This window comes from Macrobrachium nipponense, chromosome 9 (assembly GCF_015104395.2).
Source record: "Macrobrachium nipponense isolate FS-2020 chromosome 9, ASM1510439v2, whole genome shotgun sequence".
Lineage (NCBI taxonomy): Eukaryota > Metazoa > Arthropoda > Malacostraca > Decapoda > Palaemonidae > Macrobrachium > Macrobrachium nipponense.
Window position 1 is genome coordinate 62711672 of NC_061110.1, and position 23650 is coordinate 62735321.

Genomic DNA, 23650 nt, shown 5'->3' on the forward strand with positions numbered 1-23650 from the left:
GGACGACTGGATAGTCTGGGCGTCCAGCCAGGAAGGTTGTCTCCAAATGGCCAAGGACACCATGGCCTTTCTCCAGTCTCTGGGATTTCAAATAAACTTCAAGAAATCTTGTCTGACTCCGTCCCAATCCTTCCAGTGGCTTGGCCTAGACTGGAACTTGGTAGACCACTGTCTGTCTCTTCCCCCGTCCAAGCGTCGGGAAATAACAAAGACAGTCCATCAATTCTTAAAACAGAAGGTGACTACCAGACGAATGCAAGAGAGAGTGCTAGGCTCCCTCCAGTTCGCCTCCATCACGGACCCCTTGCTCAAAGCCAGACTCAAGGACATCAATCGAGTCTGGCGTTGCAAAGCCACCAAACGCTCAAGATATCAGCATGCAGTCACACCTGACTTGTTGCGCAAACACCGAGATCCAGGACCTCATCCCGAAGCCTCTCAAAGTCGATTCCTCTCGTTCATCCTCCCCCGTCAGTGGTCATCCACACAGACACATCCTTGACGGGTTGGGGGGGGCCACTCCCCCTCCCAACAAGTGCAGGGAAATTGGTCGACAAAGTTTCAGAGCTTCCATATCAACATCTTGGAAGCGATGGCCATTTTTCTATCCCTTAAATGGCTGAAACCCAAGAGAAACTCACATGTCCGTTTGGTGTCATAGTGAACTGCATCAACCGACGGGGCTCCAGGTCATGCCCAATCAATCATGTCATGATAGCCATCTTCTCGCTGGCCAGACGCAGTAAGTGGCATCTCTCTGCGACTCATCTAGCAGGGGTCAAGAATGTGATAGCAAACTTTCTGTCGAGAGCAGCACCCCTCGAATCGGAATGGGCTCTAGACGATGCATCATTCTCTTTCGTGCTGGATAAAGTCCCAGATCTCCAGGTGGATCTGTTTGTGACGACAAACAACCACAAGCTTCCCCGATATGTCTCCCCAGTCCTAGACCCTCGGGCTGTGGGGATGGATGCGATGACTCTCGACTGGAATCAATGGGACAGGATTTACCTGCCTCCTCTAGTCAACCTTCTTCTCAAGGTACTTCACAAGCTCCGGTCCTTCCAGGGCGTAGCTGCCATCATAGCCCCAAAGTGGCGAAGAGCAACTGGTTTCCTCTGACATTGGAACTCAGCCTACATCTGATTCCACTCCTGGCTCCAGTTCTCATTCAGAAAGTCCAGAAGAAGACTGTCTCCACTTCATCCTACTTTAATCTGGTTAGCCTACAGCCTGTTTTAGGTTTTTATCACCTACAGTGATATAGGCTACATAAGTACTCTACTATTATGTACCCTTACCAATAGGCTACCGTATCGGTATCATCTAGTCATATTAACCTATTTTATTAAGCCTAAGATATGTAATGTTTATACGTAATCCCAGGCTGTCTGGACCAAACTACCAAACAGACCAACAATAGGATGTTTCCTAAATTGTTCTCTCTTAGCCTAGTATGCTGTATATTGCTATATCCAGATTATTTTCGTTCATTCTTAATGTAAAGGCTATATAAAAACAGAAAATTACTCATATGTAAACTCACAGTTAGGCAAACATTATTGTCTAACCCAGGTTGTTAACATCTAGCCCTAGGCTATTTGGTCTACTATATAAAACAGTAACTTTGTAATGTGAAACTTACTGATGTGAAACTTTATAGTTAGACTATCACCTAGTATAGGTTATTGCCTAATCCAGATGAATTGATTCACCTTTAAAGAGAAGGTATTAACCAGGCATAATATGTAGCCTTCGAGCTAGGCTACTACCTCATAGCCCATTTGGTCTACTATATACAACAGTAATTTACTAATTTAGAAACACTATAGTTAGGCTATTCCCTAGGCTAAGTTATTATCTAATCCAGATTAATTAATTCACTTTTAAGAGCATGGGATTAATCAGGAATAATATTTACCCTTCAAGCTAGACTACTAGAGCAAAGTCCATTTAGCTTTGCAGCTAAGCCCCGCCCACTGCACGCCAGTGATTGGCTAGCTCTCGAAGGGGGAATGACATCACACTAGTTAACAATCCAATACAGATTTGACTCCATTCAGTAATGTTGAGTTTCATGCATGAATCATGACACCTAAGATATGAGTTTTCAGAGTTGTGAAGTATGCAACTGATGTCTCTGATAAAAGATATCTTAAGTTTTTATATATAGTGTGTATAAATATATATATGTATATACTATATGATATATATATGGTATATACTATATATATAATTATATATATACTATATATATATAATATAAGATAATTAATATATAATATATATATATATATTTATATAGATATTATATATTATATATATCTATATATCATATATAATATATATACAGATATATATATATATATATATATTATAGATATATATATACTATATATATATATATATAGTTAGATATACATATATATATATATAATATTATATATATAATATATATATATATATATATAGGGGTCATACTATATACATATATATATATAGTATTTTTATACTAATATATATTCTATATATATATATATATATATATATATATATTATGAAGATCTTGGATAATTTTTCCTATGCATTTTTTTTTTAATCACGTGCAGCCTAAATAGACAAGCATCTTCCTATTATTTCATTTAGACTGGTGTTGGCCATCATAAATCACATTAATTGAAAATGAAGCATAGACTTGTTCAGCCATTTCTGATATTAGGGTATTAATTCATCATAATCCTGCTTGTCAAATGTTAATATCATTGAGAGAGTAGGCTTACACATTTCTTATATTTTGAGGCAATGACAAGGTACAGGCCTACATGCCAATTTCTTATATTTTGAGGCAACGACAGGGCACAGGCCTACATGCCAATAGCTTATACTTTGAGCAATGACAGGGCATAGACCTAAACATAATCTTTTTTATATATTTTGAGGCAATGACAGGACATAGACCTATGTGTGAATTTCTTATATTTTAAGGCAATGACAGGGCACAGGCCTTCACATCAATTTCTTATATTTTGAAGCAATGACAGGGCGTAGGCCTACATGTTAATTTCTAATATTTTGAGGCAATGACAGGGCATAGGCTTATACATCCAATTCTTATTGCAAATAGATTTCTATCTGTATCTCTTGGAAATAGAGTAGCTTTTAATTAATGTAGTAGTTTCAACTCCACAGTATATAATGTATATAAATGAAGTAGAATGTACATGTATAAGCAAGTGCATATACACATACCTGCGTGGATGGCCATAGTAATTGCAACACCAATTATACCAAAGAGAATAAAAGTATGTAAAACTTGTGGGCATGTAGCTGGTAGGATACACAGATCAATCATAGGATTGTCTCAGCCTTGCAGATAACTATCAAACTGCTCTCAATGAACTAGTATATTGAAAATCTATTTGCAAAAATGATAACAAATTATACTACTGTATTAAGTAAATATAATGCTGGTGTAGCATTTCTAAGAAAATGAAGGCTATGGTAGGAATGTATCATAAGATACTTAACGGACTAAGAAAAAATAAATGACAGCTGAAAAAGTTATGCATGAGATGATCCAAACCAGTCTGCAAGTAGCCCATTTGTTTATGGGGGCATTCTTGTAGAATACCCTGTTGGACAAAAGGATACAAGGGTCAGTAAATTTTCTCCCTCTTGTTAGGAGAACATTCTAGCATAGACTATATTCATAAAATCTCAGTTACTTTTAATAAAAACAACTGACTAAATTTCATTTAACAATAGTAGGCTTATAATTCTTTACACCAGTATTTTATGAATAGGTCTATGTTTATTCTGCAATGTTAGGTTACCAAATAAAAATTTTTTGAAGACCCTACATGTACCATAACTGCAGCAACAAAAACAAGAATATCCACAACAAGAACCACAATAAAGCAGAAAATAAGATAGGCCTGTAATCTTAGCATCATGAGCTGTGTAAACCAAACAAAAAATACATACATAGGACATTATAGATCTACATAATTTTTTATGATCCTGTTATTTTGAAAGCAAATAACGTCCTTAAAAAAATTCATTCAGCAAATTATATCCAGTACATGACTCATATAGCCTATCATACTGACTTTAAGTTGAACAAAGGCATACAGTGGTCCCCCCGTATTCGAGGGGGATGCGTACCAGACCCCCCCGTGAATAGTTAGAATCCGTGAATGTTTGGAACCCCTATAAAAAGGCTAAAAACAGCCTATTTTGTTAGTTAAAACTTAAGAAAAACCACTAAAAATTTTCATACTTAGTTTTTTTAATAGTTTTATCACAAAAAGTGCATTTTATGATGGAATTGATAACAAAAACCAGGAATTTGTGGATATTTCTCATAGAAAAATACCGCGAATGCGCGAATTTTCCGCGAATAATGTAGGGAAACGTTCCCGAGAGAAATCCGCGAATGTGTGAGTCCGCGAATCTGGAGAACGCAAATACGGGGGGTCCACTGTATTCTGGTTTTGCAGAGTGCAGTTACTGCTTGTCATCCCTCCGAATGTGTAAACGATTCCAATGAAATTTATTTTAAGACTATTAACATGTAGAAAAATTTCATGAAATCAATGAGATACCAGTCTCCATAGCTCTGATAAAGTCTTTGTGCTTAAATTTAGAATGGTGAACACGGTTGACAATACCAGACTATAGTTATCACTGTCCAGTGATTTAAGTGCGCTGATTTGAACGCAGACATAGCCTGTGTCACATCTGTATTCTGGTGAACCTCATTTACGGAACAACATTGCAGCATCACAGAACACTCCTTCTTCATCCATGTTTTCCAGTTTTTACTATTTTTAGGGAGATGTGCCCTTATTATAATTTTACTTTAGGGGATAATGTAACATTTCCTTTAGATAATCACCAGAACATATTTTAGTTGGGTAAAAAAACTATCGCAAAATAAATGATGATGCATAGACTTTTTGATACTAATGCCAAACAATCAGCTTCGGTTGTGATGTAATCAGTGGGCGGAGCTTAGCTGCACAGCTAGGTGTACTTTGCTATACCTCACAGCCCATTTGGTTTACTATATAAAACAGTAACTTACTAATGTGAAACTTTATAGTTAGGTATCACCTAGTCTGGGTTATTGACTCATCCAGATAATTTAATTCACCTTTAGGGGTATCCACATGATAGCCCAGAGTACTAAGACTAGGTTTAAGTATACAGGTTATATAAAAGGAAAAAGTTTATAGCCTTTTATCTAATCCTACGGTTTTTAGTATAAACTAAGGGTACTAGCCACAGCAGGATGGCTTTCAATTTTACTTACCTTAATTCAAGTTGCTACCTAATCCAGGTTATTTTAGCTCACCATTAAGGATATATAATCCTAGGTTATAGGCTACAGACAATATCTACTACAAATTAGCTAAATTATTCTCACTGAATCGATGTATAGTAGATTCTATGCTATTGCAGGCATTATTAACTGAAAGGATTATCTCTATTATATCTAATAATAATAATTGTGGAATATTTCTTTACATAAAACCTCTAAATAGAATGATAAATTCTTCAAAACAATTTGCCCTTTACAAATAACGATCAGAAATCATGAGAAGCGCCAACGTGTACTCATGGGTTTACAGCTTTTCACATGCAAAAATTAAATCACTGTTCCACAGTCTATACTGAAACAGTTTTTCAACTAGCACTTAAAACTAAACACTTAGCTTTCAACTTAGATGTTTCCATGATCCTCAGTAATGAAATCAGAGAAGCGAAGAGCTTAAATTACAGAGCACTGGTCTCAGTACAATATACACTGACTGACCAGCAAGGTAATCTTGGTCCATTTTCTGGTTGTATGTAAAAAGTAAGATGGCGCATATGCGCATCGCCACTTCTTCTTCTTGCGGGTTTTTGATGTAGGTAAACTGGGTTCAGCATTTGCTGAGGATAAGAGAAAGTCCTCTCTAATCCTAAGTCCATTTATATTCAATCACATGTCATAATGTTTATCATTATGACACAATACTTGGCCACAAGAGCAGCTAAAAGAGAATTCTTTGACATTAGTTTGGTCACCAGGGAGCTCAGACCATGGAAGGGTAACTCCTTGAGGACAGGACGGCGACTACACTATAAACAATCTGCGATTAACTGAATTCGCGATTGCTGATCTGTGATCTAGCGGGGACCCACTGTATACGTTCCATAGAAAAATCCACAAACAACTCAAGCCATGAATCGATAACTACGAATAGGTGGGTGTTGGCTTTATAATCACATGCTACCTCAACCATTTTTTTACCACTTTCTAATTTCTTTAAAATTGCCACTTTTGTTTCCATTACGATAGCCTACCACTTTTTACCACTACCACTATTTACCTTAATTTACATTTGCCATTAGCCATGGAAGATAAATGATGTGCAAGATATGTTTCATGATAAAATCACAAGAATTCCTTGGACCACAGGAGATCATGTCTTATCACTTGTGTAGGTTCAAGAGTCTATGGGTACTGGCATCATCTATAGCGCTGTTCGGCGTGGGTAGCAGCACAAATTGTAACTAAGCAGAGGCACACAATACAGAATTTGAACTTACGGGTGGCGGATGGAGTGCTACAAACAAAGCTTAATTTACAAACACCATTGTTCTGATCTCTGACAGTTCATAAGCAGAGGAGCATCTGCACTTGCAAGAAGATTTGAAACTCTGACCTAGGAGATTAGATCATATTTAGAAATCATCTGCAGCTCTTAAGACCAGCAGCAAGGTCCCAGAGGAAATGGAGAACAGCTATGTGCTCTAACATGACCTCAGGGGCTGGCAACGGGCCGTGGTCTGATCAGGGATTGGCACAATCAAAGACAAGTACTGTCCCAGTACCTGGATCACTGTGTGGACATCAGTCACTTGCATAACACCCTTCTCTGCATGTACAGTCCAGGGACTGTCAACTCACCAAGCAAGCAGGTGACATGGGTGCAACCCTGAATGTCTGAGGTTAAATTTGGGTGGAAGGGCCAAGAGCAGTCTTTACCCAAGATAGTACAGGTCAGAATATGGTACCAAACATGCTCAGTGAAGACTCATGGCTCAGTTCGGATTCGTGTTTGTGTTTGGATGCCACTGACATAGTTCCTTGATATTCTGCTTATGTTTACTTAATTGTGTATCAAGATTAATAAATTAGGTTAAGGTTCTTTTAATGGTCATGGGAAAAACTGTAGTGTTAAGATTAATGAATTAATCTAAGTATTGCTAAGAATAGTTGATAAGCCGTAACATTAAGGTTGATAAACTTGGATGGGTGAATAGGAGTTCTCTTTATTAACCAAATTTTTTCCCAGTCACCGATCTCCAACAGTGTGTAAGAAAAAGCCCCCAAAGAATCACCTTTCTGGGACCCTGGCATCATTCCCATGCAAGAATGTGCAATGCAATGAGGCCACACCTGTGCATTGGGCCTTCACTCTCTCTCATAAGTTCTGTAGACTGGGGACTCATACCGGTATTGCAGGAGTCCGTGAGACTCTACAGTGGTAGAAGAACCTTACCTGCCTGGAGAAATGATTCCTCAGGGCTGATATTGGTGACATGAAGTGCACTGGAGTCTAATGCACCTCTGGTGACACAGGTGTCTTGGGAGAACCAGGCACCACTGATATGTGACCATGGAACTCGTGCACCTATAAAAACCAGTGGCACAAGGCCTGTGGGACCCCATGCAGGAGTTGCTATCAATAAATGGAAGTCCAAGGAGCCCTGTGCAGTGATGAAAAGTTCTTCACTGGCCCGGGAAGGTGACTTCTGGGGGCTGGTTTCAGAGGTATGGGCCTCCATGGAGATTAGAGCCTCTGTTGCTTCAGCTGTATGGGAGTCTGAAGAGCTCTACACAATATTTCCTGTGTGCATAGACAGGAAAGAGCAATTGGGAGATCCCTATTCCTCTTCCAAGGCCTCAACATTGTTCTATGGGTGTTGGGAGATGTTTCTACCATCAACTACAGAAGTGTAACGCAGGAACAACGCATTGACAGTTTCTGATGTGTTCATCTATTGTTGGGAGGTTCCAAAGATTGGAAAATCCTGCATAATTCCTGGGTGTAAGGGCCACATCCTGTCATCTGACTGACTGAGCTTATTTGCCATTACATTCCATTTCCCTAGAATGTACCTGGCTAACAGCTCTATCAATGTGCAAACCGCCAATGTGTAGAGAAGGGAAAACCAGTCCCCCCCCCCCCCCCCCCCCCCCCACCAACCTTTGTTGACTAAAAGTTACTCATGGTGAAGGGGGTTGAATTGATAAGCACCACAGAGTAGCTCACCAAGATCCTGATACTCTCAAAATGATGTTTGTTGCTCTGGATATGTTCGTTGTTTTGGAAATGTTTGTTGTTCTGGTTCCCATTACCTGAAAGCAGCACTTCTTTCAGATGTGCACCTCGTCCTTCAGTTGATGCACCCGAGAACAGGAGCATGAAAGGAGGGGGATTGTAAAGAGGCACTCCAAAATGGTTCCTGTCATCTAGCCACAAGAACCAATTCCTGACTCACTTTCTCCTAGGGAGGCATGGAAAGGCATAAGGAGTCCCTTACTGGAGACTAGAACTCATATACAGGGGTACCTCAGGATACGAAATTAATCCACTCCGAGGCGGCCTTCGTAACATGAGCTACAAAAACACCCCAGTAAATTATATTCCCAGGCTTACAACACATGTTCTAGGGTTACGACGCCGATCCGACGGAAGAAATATGACTCCAAAAAGGCAAAATACTGTACATACTTGAGTAATATTCAACTGCATGTAATGTTCAACCCCATTTTTACTGCATATATCAGGACTTTAACATATGTCCCTTAGCAATAAGCCTAGCCTATGTTAGCAGTTGCTACTGTAGCCTAGTCTATGATTCTGACATCTAAACCTAAGAAGCTGAAAGCTTAGAATATGCCAATAAAATATATATAAATAATCAGTATGTACTCATTTCAAATAATTTTTAATTAATCATTAACTATAATCATTAACTATAAGCTTCCAACCTTTTGTTTACATTCAGCACTACGAGTACCGAACGATCGCCAAGCAACCACTTTTACCTAGCACACAGTTTAGTAATCAATCATAAATTTTCATTATCTCTCTTCAACTACTGAAACTACCAAACAGTATAATAACCATTCATTTCTATTCTTTATTCTATCTTTACCTAATGGAGATACCGAGTTACTGACAGCTATAATGAAACATATATAATATTAAAACAGAAGAAGAATTGAAGAAAATGGTATTTGTTGGCTTCGATGAGCGCAGTCTAATTTATTTTATATTTTATAATATCTAATTCACAATTTTTTTATTAAATGTATTGCATGCATTCTTTTCATATAATTATTAAGTAACCATTAACTATAATAAACAAACAAACAAACAAAAATCTTCCACCCTTTTGTTTACGTTCACACTATACGAGTAGCGAACGATCGCCAAGCAACCACTTTTACCTAGCACACAGTTTAGTAATCAATCATAAATTTTCATTATCTCTCTTCCACTACTGAAACTACCAAACACTATAATAACCATTCATTTCTATTCTTTATTCTATCTTTACCTAATTTTTTTTTTTTATTAAATGTATTGCATGAATAAGTTTTTCAATTTACAGCATCCTTTTACCAATAGAATACATAGAGCACATGGGGTAGATGCTGACCAATAGGAGAGCAGGATCTTATGGTAGTGACTAGCATCAGGAACCAATGGGAGAGTGGGAGGATGGTGGCGAGTCTACTCAGTTGGCGGTGCGCGAGTTTTAAAATTGTTCTCGGTGGTCCGGGCGAATCTCGGGACTTTACAGCAACAACCTTTCGTAACCTGAACTATTATCGTATGTAGAGCCAAAAAAATCTTCGTATTTGCTTTCGTAACTTGGTTTTTTCGTATGTCGAGGTACCACTGTAATATGTTAAGGAAGAGACCCCATAGTCAGTTAATTAATGCCATGACTTACTGGTCATTTCTATAATTCACCATGGATCCCCTTAGGGCTGATGGTTGTTCACCCACCATAGAGTTATTACCCCAATCAGAATGGAAGATAGTTACACAGTATCCCAAGAAAAGTGAGAAAAACTTATGTAATATGGTTATCAGTTTTCTGAACATAAGTAAATATTACTTAGCCCATTACTGAGATGGGTAGAATTGGATCTTAAAATCCTATGTAATGGTTATTTTTAAGCTACCTACCTAGAATAAGGATTATTGTTATTACCTGTTTTTTTACCCTTTGATGCAAATTTATTTATGTACAATGGAAAAGAGTATTTTGTGATATATTAATTGTTGATGCATACTTGTTCTGTTTTGGCAGGTTTATGTACAAACACATAACTGACATCTCCCCAAGACACTGTACTGATTAAGAAATAAAACACTGGGCCCTTCTTATCTAATCACTCAAGGACCATAATAGTTAGGTTATGTGAGGGAAGTAACCTACAGGGGGAAGCAAAAGCCCCTGCTAGGTAAGTGCTTGGGTCTCCAAGTTAGCCTAGGTCAGGTAAGGTCTTGGGGTTCCTATGTTAGATTAAGTTGAGGGTTTGCCCCAGCCCCCAGAATGGCAAGGAACAAGCCCTCTAGGTTAGGCTGGGTTAAATCCATCCCAATATTACCTAGGTACATTTATTTTGTGTTCCCTTTCTGAAGGTGATCCCCAAGTTACCTAGCTATAGGATATACTAAAAGATACTACCTTAGTATTTAAGAAGCTGTACCTATTGAATTGAATTAAATAAAGAATTAGGCCAAAGGCCAAGCACTAGGACCTACGCGGTCATTCAGTGCTGAACAATTAAAGCATTGAAAGGTGTAAGAGGAAGAAAACCTCGCAGTTGCACTAGGTACCTATGAATCAATTGTTAAAGGAGGGTGAAGAGTAAAAGGAACAAAAGGGGTTGCAACTTGGGGCCGAAGGCACGCTGTAAAGGACCTAAGTAACGCCTACAGTGCACCGCATGAGGTGCACTGACGGCACTAACCCACCTATGGGGTTAAGGAGCTGTAGGCGCTTACCGCGGATATACAAATTACCGCATAGCTAGCTAGCTACCTAGCTATAGGCTAGGTAGTATTTCACCAGTTGAACATTGAATGATAGTAGTGCACATACTATTCAACATACACTTGCCTACCTTATAGTATATGTTAATGTATAAATCTTAAGGTCCTCGTCAAGTCACTGTGCGTCTGCTTGCTAACTATAAGGATTACGGTATGCATGGTTACCGGCACGCCTACCACCGAGGTAGTTGGTAATCATAAGCAGTAGGTAGCTACTACTAGTATACTAGGTATAAGCTAGGTATTAGCTAGTGTGTTGGGAGCGAGCTGAAAACATTTTACGAGATACAGGCAATTGGTGTACTATAACAGGAAGACAGGTCTTATTGCCAAAAACGAAGGCAAGTTTCATCACGGGAATGAAAACGAAAATCAAGAAATAAAGTTGTCTAAGTCGAAGTCACAGACCATTCCACTAATTCGGACAAACTCGTAACTTTGTAAGTTGTAAACAAAGCTCATAGTAGTAGCAGTAGTATCGGAATTTGAAACGGCTCCCTCGGTCGTTCTTTTCCCTTTTGTTTGTGTTTGTTTAGGTTTATTGTCTCTGTAGTAGTTTAAATTTTTTATAAATTCCCTGTTTTTTCCAATTCTTCTTTTGATAGATGTACAAACAGAATGATGTTAGCCATCAATTTCTCTTGATATGATTACTGCACGAATCTATATCAGTTTCTAATGTCATTATTAGCCGGGCAGTAGAGTATGAAATGTTCAAGTTTTTAGTTATTCTTTCACAGCACAACTATTTTGTGTCTCCAGTTTTTAACTTTTTCTTATAGTTTAATTCTAGTGTGCCGAATCTAGCCTTACTGATCAGCATTGTTTTTTCAGTGTTATCATACCAGGTTTCTTCTTCTGTCATCCCTATATTTTCTCATCATGTTTAAAGTTGTCTTGTCATTCATTTCTCTTACCCATGCTTCTCTGTCCCATTTATTTATCGTTTATTTTAATTGCTTATCTTTGATTGATTCAATTCTACTAAAGATTTTTAATACTTTCAAACACTTTTATTTGCAGAATCCAAGTGGTTTTCTTAAACATATTGGTCTGTGGTTGTCACATAATATAGGCTATCTCCACCACTCTCGAGTGTATGCCTCAGACAGAACAGTTTATTCTTCCATCTTTATGACCTCTGTTAAGTCCTCCAGCAATCATTTTGATTAATTTCCGGTGTTTCGCCTATCACGAGACGTGGCAGAAAAAGATACGAGGCAGACGTATGAATCAGATTCAAGAGAGAGAGAGAGAGAGAGAGAGAGAGAGAGAGAGAGAGAGAGAGAGAGAGAGAGAGAGAGAGAGACCTGAGACCTTACAGACCTTACATCTTGTTCGGGTTGCCCCAGGTCCCTCAGTATGAGGCACCTCTAATGTCTACCAGAGAGTTGCTAGTACATCTTCCGGTATATTTTGCATCTTCCAATCTTGGATGGTCTGGGATGCAGTTTATATTTGTCAAGCTTATTCTTAAACACATCTACGCTCACTCCTGTTATATTCCTCAGATGAGCTGGCAGCGCATTGAATAGACACTGCATTATCGATGCTGGTGCGTAGTGGATTAATGTCCTGTGTGCTTTCCTTATTTTTCCTGGTATAGTTTGGGCACTATTAATCTACCTCTGCTTGCTCTTTCTGATATTTTTAGCTCCATGATGTTTTCAGCTATTCCTTCTATCTGTTTCCATGCCTGAATTATCATGTAGCGTTCTCTTCTCCTTTCTAGACTATATAATTTTAAGGATTGTAGTCTTTCCCAGTAGTCAAGGTCCTTAACTTCTTCTATTCTAGCTGTAAAGGACCTTTGTACACTCTATTTGTGCAATATCCTTTTGATAGTGTGGGTACCATATCATATTGCAATATTCAAGTGGACTACGAACATGTGTTTTATAAAGCATAATCATGTGTTCAGCTTTTCTTGTTTTGAAGTGCCGTAACAACATTCCCATTTTTGCTTTACATTTTGCCAATAGAATTGCTATTTGATCGTTGCATAACATGTTCCTATTCATCATCACACCAAGGTCTTTAACTGCTTCCTTATTTGTGATTGTCTCATTATTAGGTCCCCTATATCCCCTATATAGCTTTCCTTCTCTGTCTCCATAGTTTATTGATTCAAATTTATCAGAGTTAAATACCATCCTATTTACCTCTGCCCAATCATATACTTTGTTAAGGTCTCTTTGTAGCGCGTTCCTATCTTCATCACAAGTAATTTCTCTACTTATTCTTGTGCCATCGGCGAAACTACTCACTACCGAGTCCTTAACATTACCGTCTATGTTTGCAATCATAATAACAAACAGTAATGCAGCTAACACCTTACCTTGTGGCACACCGGAAATTACCTTAGCTTCATCCGATTTCTCATCGTTTGCAATAACTATCTGTTTTCTGTTGTGTAAAAATTCTTTTAACCATCTTCCTACTTTATCCACTATATTATGTTTTCTAATTCTTCGCTAATATATTATGGTCTACCTTGTCAAAAGCTTTTGCAAAGTCTAGATAAATCACATCTGTTTCATTTCTGCTTTTCATATTTTTGTATATGTTTTCACAGTAGACTAACAGTTGGGTTTGTGTACTTTTTCCGGGTACGAAACCATGTTGTCCTATATTAAACAGATTATTTTTTATTAAATGTTTCATAATATTTTTCTTCATTACCCTTTCATACACTTTCATACTATGTGACGTTAGACTCACAGGCCTATAATTACTTGCCTCTAGTCTTGATCCACTTTTGAATGTAGGGGTAATATATGCTAATTTGTGCTCATCATAAATCGTGCCTGTATCTACACTTTGTCTTAATAATATTGCAAGTTGCTTTGCGATAGAATGAACTACTTTCTTTAACAAAATAGCAGGAACTCCATCAGTCCATGCTGAAGCTCCATTTTTAATTTCATTAATAGCTTGCACAATATCAGCTTCATTAATATGTATGTCAGCTAAATATTCACTATTTTCGTCCCTTACTTCTATATCATTATCCTCAATTAGGGGTGAATTCTCTCTTATATCGTTCTGTAAATATGTTGCAAATTTCCTTTTTTTTCATTCGTTTAATCTCCCTTCAATTCTAGAGGGCCTATTTCTATTCTTCTTTTATTCATCTTTTTTCGCGTATGAGTATAATAGTTTGGGGTTTTGCTTGATATTTATTAGGGTTTTTTTCTTCCAAGTCCCGTTTTTCATTTTCTTTTGATTGTATAATCTTTTGTTCTGCATTTTCTATCTTACTTTTTAGTTCTATAACTTTCCATGCATTTTTTCTTTTGCAAGACCTTTTTTCCACTTTCTGATTTTCTGGAACAAGATCCTTCTGTCTCTTGGTATGCATGACTGATGTTTACTATTCTTCTCGCTCTCTCTCTCTCTCTCTCTCTATACTACCTAGGGCAATTAAATCAGACTTGTGAACTACAAAAATACATTTATTCAAGAGCAAAGCATTAACTAGATAACTCAGGTTCTTAACAAAATGATTAAATGAAAGGTTGAACTCAGATAACCCACTCCATCTCTCTACTACAATAACCAACATTATTTTAGTCATAAGACTGGGCATAGTCATAGTACAGTCTACATAGTAACACCACGGAACATCAGTTAAGTTCCCATTTCAAATATGTCACCATATCAGCTCCCCTTTGTCTCAGAACCGCCTATAAAAAGACAGGAGAACACATCGATAAGCAAAAATTAAAAAGCAAAATAAAAAGGTCAAATGATATAGAACATCTTTGAAACAATATTCAAAATACAGTCAAGCCACACTTTTGGCCCAAGAATAAGTATGCTTACCCATGATTCAACACAGATTTCACACACTTCACTAAAAATACTATTGCAGGGGCCATCTTGGCTCTTCGCCGACTCTGTAGCGATCTCCCATCTTGGCTAACTTACTTTCTTATTATGTAGGGAAGAAGCTCGCACGCACGCACACGAACTCACACATATTGTTCACACCTAAGAAACAGCCTCAAACCAGATTCATAAGGCATAGCTGCATTACCCCTTGCATAGAAACAGGACATGGTCTGATCTGCATAGGCAGCAACTTCGACATCGCGCCACCCGAGTAAGGATGCGCCAGCACTTCCAAGGCTTGTCACTTCGGGCCACTGTTTCCAAGAAGCTAAATTGATGATCCATACATTCTAAGAATGTCACAGCCCATCACATCCGCACCCCCCCCCCCAGAAAAAAAAACAAAAAAAGTATACAAATCGCATTCACAAACCGGTTTGGGTCTTAAATATATTGTACTTAATTATTCCTTGTTGCATATATACACTGTCAGGAATCTAAGCATCAAGAACATAGGTTATACGGCAGAGAAAAACTTGAAATAACATCATCATTGTAGAAACAAAATCAAATGGAATGGAAGCATATACAGGAACAGATCTCATATTTGTATTGTGAGGACAAGAGAGAAAGACAGATAGCTGGGTACTGATGTTTATTTACAGTTGTTGTTTTTGATTAAGATGACCTTGTGTCAGCACAGGCTCTTGCTCACCGAGCGGCCCGTAAATACTTACAGGCAAACATGGGTTATAAAGGAGGCTGTGGACGGATATGTAGTATTCAACCTGAACAGAGAGAAACTGGTCCTACGGGCTGCCGAATTTTTGTTTTCTTGCAGACATATATACATGGATATCTATGGGTACAATTGTTGTTCATACATGAATTATATATTGGCGGAAAGGCCAGAGAATTCTACATAAGATGATGTACATTAGAATTTTGAGTGTTGTTACAGTGGAATGAAAATAGGGAAAAGACGTTGTCCTTACAAATACTCCCAAAATAGGTTTGAAGTTTGAAAAGCACTAAGCAGGGGAAGGGTTGCATCAAGTAGTACATGCCAATAACCTGACGTTAGATCAGGTAATGTAAAGTGTTCTCCAAAAAGGGCGTTGTTTACTTCTTTTGGATCAAAGCAAATTCTAATCTTGCCATCTTTCTTTGCTACAATTACCAAATGATGGACAAAAATGTTGATTCTGCCATAGGAGCAATCACTCTAAGAATAACTAACCTGTCTAATTCAGATTTAGTTTAGGGCGCAAAGAGACTGTCATACGACGAGCAGGCATAATCCAACAAAGGAGCTTAATTTTCTTTCCATAACATCCTTGTAGTTTTCTTGAACAGTAACATTACATACCCTTTCAAAATCGTTTTCTCAAAAATCAACAAGGCACATTTATTAACTTGCTTTCAGGTTTAATGAAGGGGTCAATAAAAATTTTCCTCAAATACAATAAATTCTACAGAATACTCCCTTGTTTATTTTAAGATTAACAATATTCCTTCTAGAAACACCTATAGGAACTTGTTCGGTTTTCTTCCATGTTTTTGGTATTTTGATTTCTTAACATTCTTAGCATATCTTTTAGGCACTGTTAACACTAGAACTAGTATAAATTCAGAAGGTTAACCCTTCAACAATTAACAGCAGCATACAACTTTTAATATAATTTTTATTACTAACATTATTAGTACCTACAATTTACTCATTCACCTCCAGAAGAGTATTGAAAATCAATTTGATTTATAGATTTATTGTTGCTTCTAGCACAAGTTTAACATTTTTCATGGTAAGAGTTAACATCGCACTGACATGTAAAATAATTATGCTGCCACCCCCACAGCGTGTGCAGGGAGTCAGACTGTGTCACATATGTCGGCAGCCTATAAAGGCAGCATCCAAGACTCAGGTAAACAATCTCTAACTAGTGACCTCAACATGACCTCTGCTGCCATCAATGCTTGTAAAAAGTGGTCAGTAAGAAGGTTGTGCCCTACAAGGACGTCTCCCCTGGTACCTCTGCAGCAGCTGCCCTGTCATCTTCTGCTGACCCTTCAGCAAGAATCGTCCCTGTCAACATCATTGACCCCAACTGACCTCGAGGAGGAACCCTTGACCATAGAACTTAAGGATGTCCAGTCCAAGATGCCCTTGGCGACAATGAGGGTCGACTATGGATGCAGAGAGGGTCGTCAAGGGGTTCATGTAACAGCATTAGAAGAAAACTCATTTTCTGCTCCTAGCAGAGGACCAGGAGAGGATGTTGGGGGATTGGCTGTAAGACAGGGGACTCTCAGAATTCAAGGACACGATGAAGAAGACGTGACTTATGGAAGAAAAGGCCAAGTTCCTCAACACTCCTTTGACAGGAGCGCAACTTAGTACCTGGCTAAAGTTAATCAGGACCAGGTATGGGCGGTTGATGAAGTCCAAGAGCAGCCAGGCATCACAGAGGGACCGGACGGTCAGGGAAAAGTGGATCCTGACGACGTTTAGCTCCTTCAGGAAGAAGAAGCCGAAGACCCTTGGATTGAAAGAGGTAATTGTTCTGCCCTGTATTGGTTTCATATGTTGTGTTTAATAGCATAATGTAAAAGTTTTCATGTTTAATATATGCTGTTGCCAAAATAATTAATACATTTCCCTTTTCTTTCCCTTCAGTCCACTGCTGCTGCCTCTGATCTTCCATATGCCCTTGGAGGAGTTGATGTTCATGTTGTGGATGACGATGTCACCATCATCCCCACCATCAAGGAACAGAAGCCTAAAAGAAAAAAGTTTGTCATGAGACCAAAGGCTTCATCCTTGAAAGTTAAATATTTCATTATAAAAATTTTTATTTTCATAACAATATGTAGAATTTTTCATTGTCTGAATTTTTGCTGATTTCCATTTCTGCAATGAAATATATATTACTATTGTATATTGACTAGTGTTTTTTTCTTTTTCTTAGGCGATAGAAAAAGCCAAAGTGGCCAAAGGCACTGATGGATTGAATAGAGACTAATCCAAACGAGACCTATTGGAATCTCCATCTAAGGAAGGTGGCAAAGGATTGCTCAGAGACTAACCGGTTCTTATTTAGTATCTGCAGATGAAGATCAGGTTTCTAGTGCAGAGACTATGGAAGGCGTCGAAAGAAGGGTCAACCAAATCTCTCGTGCTTCAGCCTGGACCTTCAACATCCTTCATGCCTCAGTTTCCTGCTCCTTCAACATCCTTCACACCTCAGCCTCCTGCAGCTTCAACATCCTTTTCGCCTCAGCCTCCTGCACAACTGTACCAAATTTACTGGCTGATGGGGCAGTAAATAACTATGCATAGCCAGGGGGGCAATGCATGTCCTCTTGGTAAGGCACTGTTCCTGATAATTTTTTTGTATGGTGTTTTTATTTTGCATGGAACCAGTGATTATTCAGTAACGGGACCAACAGCTTTACATGACTTTCGAACCACGTCGAGAGTGAACTTCTATGACCAGAAATACACATCTCTCACTCCTCAATGGAATGCCTGGGAATCGAACTCGCGGCCACCTAGGTGGCACGCCAACACCATACCGACCAAGCCACTGAGGAGCTCTGTTCCTGGTGGTGTATCGTCTACACCCATATATGTCATGAAACCGCTGTAGCCTCAGATAAATCTCAACAAAGTCGCCCGCAAGAGTTTCCTAGAGAACATATTTGCCTCTGCTACTACTACATCATTCCTCGACGATGCCTCCTACTACTTCAAGTGTCACTACAACGACGGCTCCTAGTACTCCTCAACCTTGAAGTATATTTTGGTTCCCTTTTATTTTCTTTTTATTATTGTTCACACAATAACAAAAAAGAAAACAACTTCTTGTAACTATTCTCTTTGCTTTAAATTCTTTTGTACTTTTTGTATATGCTACTGTCAATTGGTAAGCTACTAAAAATTCTATATATGTATATTTTTGTAATAATATAATAAAATTGTTAAATGTTTATATTGTGTATGTACTAAATTTCCCTGAAAACAATAAGGTTTATATTTTCATAAGTTCAGATAAAAGAAAAAATGAAACTGAAAACTTGTAAAAAATAATGTGCAAATCAAAACTATACTGAACTGGATATGAATGAAGATATGATATATTTCCATAAGTTCACATAAATGAAAACATGAAACATAACATGGCTTTCCTTAGGAAGTTCATCACAAATTTAATTTATTATCATGTTCTGAAGTATAAGAAATGAAAAGATATTTTCTATTTTGAGTAAAATGTAAATTGCATCAAAGATTTTCAGTATTCTTGATATAAGACATGAGTGGTATTTCCACGAGGGAGCTGTGAGTGACTTCGAATGACTGAGTGACTTTGAGTGACTATGTGTAGCTTGAGTGAGTAATCTGCTTGTATCTTTGCCATCGTCACCTTTAGAGTGTTAAATAATGTTTACAGTGATTTTGTAATGACTGAAAATCACGGTCATGTGTCTATTTGAGAAGAGTTAGCACGTTTTTGTGAGTTTTTCTTAGTCTCTCTTGGTCGCGTGGCCACTTCAACTTTTCTTTAAAGTAAGGGTAGAACGGCCCAATCGTGTTTGTAATTTACGTTATAAATGTGTAAATATGAAGTTAATTCTACTATTTTTGTAATAAAATTGCTAAAATTTGTAAGTGTTTCCAATGAAGCTGTCCTTATGTACAGGCTGGACCCTATCCCCTACGGTAGGACTATTGGCCTCCCTCCATCTGGCACAAACCGGTGAACTGTTGCAATATTATCCGCGACATTTTGATCCCTTGAATAATTGGATAGTCCTAAGGATCCAGTCTCCGAGCAACGACAGCTTGATTATGCTAATTGTACGTCACTCACAGCTGTCCCCCAATCTCCCGCGAAACGAGGGGAGTGGAAGTAAAAAAGTTACCGTAGACTAGGAGCTCTGAAACAGGGCCTATTTCGTTTTGTTGCCCATGAGGGGCTGTTATGAAGCAAAAGCCTGTGCAAGGCTAGCTTAGTACTTTTGACCCTCATGAGCGAAGCATATTTTTCAAGATTGATCCGTGGTGAGCAGGCACTAGACAGACAGGACAGGAGAACTGCCAGATGGGTCAGTGCTGTAATTTGTAGAAATTTATCAAAGAAAACTGCATCATTTCTTCTCTCCCTTGCTTGTAAGGAAATCTTTTTTCCAGTAAAGTAAGTTTAACAGAACTTCTGCATAGTTAAAATGGCGACCGCAATTGAGACAGATTGACTCCATTGTAGTCCTCCTGACCGCCACACTGAGTACCAAAATTTGTTAGACCAAATCCAAGCTGATAAACAGCAGCTAAGGTCTCTATATCTCTCTCACACAGTCAAACTGGAGCCCTCCATTGAAAGTAAAGTACTGAAAGCATTAGAAGACACTGATCAGACTATTACCTTGTTGCTAAGCTGTATCAGCACTTTGGCTGGCGTATTGCAGCCAAAAACCCATCTGCCACGATTGAAAGTACTCCCACTGCCCACGTTCAAAGGTGAAAAAAGCGAGTTCACCACTTTTTAAGAACTGTTTAATGCACACGTTCATCAACGTACTGATTTAGATGATGTAGCGAAATTTACATATCTGTTGGGATCCCAAGATGGGGAGCCGATCAAAGTAATTCAGGCATTGAACTTGACTGCCGTAGCCCTAGACTTGTTAAACAAGTACTACGGGAATCAGCATCAAGCGCTAGTTATTCTGCATTGACGACTGGCTAATATCTTTGTACCCAAATGTAACTGTATTGATCTTGTAAACTTTTGTATCGAACTCACCGTTCTCATTGAACAGATCAAATGCTTCAGTGGATCCCTGTTGGATCAAGATATGCTGTTGAGCTTTATCAATCCAAAAACTATATTAGAGTCAAGTTCATCAGAAAGTAGTAGAAGATCTTCATTAGTGCGACTTTTTCTTAGATGAACTGTTCGAGGCATTAGATTTCCACATTCGAAGCATGGAAGACAATTCCTTGCAGAGAGGAGAAGACTTGTTGCTGACAACACGTGAAGAAGGGTTGGAACCCACCGTACAGCATATGTCATCGTGTCCATTCTGTAATGGCAACCACACCGCCTTCAATTGTTCTAAACATTCAACTGTAGTGGCTAAGAAACTCCAATTAATTCTAACTAAAAAGTGCTTTAATTGTTTTGCCACCGGTCATGGCAGTAAACAATGTAGTAGTAAAAGAAATTATAAGTTGTGTGATGGGCGCCATCACAGCTTAATTTGTGAAAGAGACAACCACCAACCGTTCAAGTTATCAATCCTCATCTAAACCTCCTTATGTAGTTATGTAGCCACAATGTAAATCAGAAAGTTCAGCCAAATAAAAAAATGGAAAGCCATGCATAACCACTAAAATGGTCAAGGATGAGCCTTTGACCGAACTTCCAGCTACTTTATTACCCACAGCTACCGCCACTGTATACGCTCGCAATCAATCTTTTCATACACTAGTGTTCAAAGCAGCTTTATCTCTAGTTGGTTAGCAAAAAAGTTGCAACTTCCAGTAATCAAACGTGTATCTTTGAATATTGCTCCCTTTGGTTCTCAGGTTGTACATGGAAATTTTGATGTTGTAATGTGTCGCATACACGTAGGTCCTAGAGTAATTTGATCTAAACTTGTTGTCCACGACGACATTAACACGCCTATCCATAATGTTGGTCTTTGTAAAGTGGGCCCTAGAAGGGGTGGATGTTTCAGTAGTATGCACTTTGAGAGTATATAACTTTGTGGTGGAAGTTAGATACTATTGGAATTGCACTGTACAAACAATTCGCTACTTCTGAGCATGCTTCCATGCGAAAAGTCCAGAATAGTATCGTCAGTACCGAACAAGGGTACCAAGTTAGCCTACTGTTTTGTGGGTCTGAACGCACTGATAGCAATTATCACAATGCTCTCGCACAACTGAACGTGTAGATCCTAGCTATCATAACGATTACAAAACGGTCCTTCAGATGTATTTCATCCACAGGATTCATTTGGGAAGTTACAAATCCCAAAATTGAGGGGTATTATTTGCCTCACTTTGGCATGAAAAACAGACTTATGACACCCTTGCGTATTGTCTTTAACGCATTATCAAAAGTAAAAGGGGAACTTTCACTCAACAATTGCTTGTACCCTGGTCCTGATTTAGTAGAACTCCTGTACGATTTGCTCATTAAGTTCCGCCGGAACCCACATGCCTTAATCTCTGACTTATCAAAAACATTTCATAGAATATTGTTGCATCCAGATGATGTGAAATACTCTCGTTTCTTGTAGCAATGGGGGCCTACATGAACGGCCACGTACGCCTTCAATATAGTTGTTTTTGGAATTACCAGTAGTCCCTATCTTTTGCAATAAGTACTACAAACCCATCTTCAAGAAAGGGGCAGGCAAGATCTAACTAAATCCTTCTATGTGGACAACTACTTGCAAACATACTCAACATTAGACCCAAATGGAAAGTGATTATTGCAAAGTCAAATCCTTACTGGACAAAGCCCACATGCCATTGACAGGGTGGGCAAGTAGCAGTGGGCAATTTGATCAGCAGATAGGTTGCCAGGAACCGCTAGAAGTCACCGTGCTGGGGATGTTATGGAATAGAAGGGAAGATAATTTGAGTTTGAAGTCTTGCAACGAAAGGAGAAAGAATCTGAGTAACACCAAGCTCACTGAACGTAAGTTGTTATCCCTCCTAGTAGCCAACTTTGACCCCTTAGGGCTAGTCAGTCCCATTTTCCTCAAGGGAAAAATTCTCCTTCAGGAATTGTTGGAAACAGGGGTGGGCTGGGACGACGTGCTGTCCAAGGTACATCAGCTAGAAGCCTGTAGTGCTTAAAGAATTTGAGAATGTTCACACATACAAACTCAAAAGAGGGATCATCCAGAGAAATACTGAACTACATCTATTTACCGATGCCTCCAGTAAGGCTTACAGTACAATAGCCTGTGTTAGACAGGAAGCCGAACAGGAAGATATCTTGACATCTAAGATGAGGGCTACGCCCAGAAAACAAGCCAGGTTAACAATTCCTAAGCTAGAACTTTTAGCTTTGTTGCTAGGGTTTAGGTTAGGTAGTATTTGCTCAGATTGCAGTTTCTCAAACATTGTGGTCTGGACTGATAGCAAGGTAGCTATAGCTTGGGTGGACAGCAAGGTAGGCAATAAAAACACTTTCATCTCTAACCGAGTGGGGGAGATTGTCTCAATCCAACAGGAGGGTGGCATCGAACTGTGATACATCCCCACCAAACAGAATCCAGCTGACATCCTGACCAGTAGCTCTACCTTGAATGACCTGAAACTGAACCGTTTGTGGCATTAAGGACCAGCCTTTCTATGACAACAGGGAACAGCTGAGCCGTATGTCAAGGAAGGAGAAACTCCCATCCGACAACGAGCTGTAATCATAGCTGCCTTGAGAGAGCTCAGGGAAGAAGGAACACTGACTCTGCCAGTAGAACTTTGGAAGTTACAGGGGAGTAATGTTGATTTTGTACAACTTATGAAAGTCATGACATTTGTGCTCAAATTCGGGAACTGCCAAGCAGATCTGTTTTCCAAACTAGTCTACTCAGAGCAAAGGCACCACCTTCCTACAGTGTGTAGCAGATCAGTTCCTGTGTAGAACGGGGATAAAATTGATCTTCTA

General features: G+C 38.7%; 1 protein-coding gene and 1 long non-coding RNA gene across 3 annotated transcripts in view; one reads left to right on the forward strand and one right to left on the reverse strand.

Annotated features, from left to right (window-relative positions):
- Positions 1 to 11502, reverse strand: part of LOC135218281 (uncharacterized) — a 55958-nt gene extending 44456 nt beyond the window's left edge. The window contains exon 1 of the long non-coding RNA XR_010315274.1: positions 11204 to 11502. This is a non-coding gene — a long non-coding RNA (uncharacterized LOC135218281). The remainder of the gene's footprint in view (positions 1 to 11203) is intronic.
- Positions 1 to 23650, forward strand: part of LOC135218651 (cystinosin-like) — a 203464-nt gene that overhangs the window by 144091 nt on the left and 35723 nt on the right. The gene's annotated exons all lie outside the window — the stretch shown is intronic.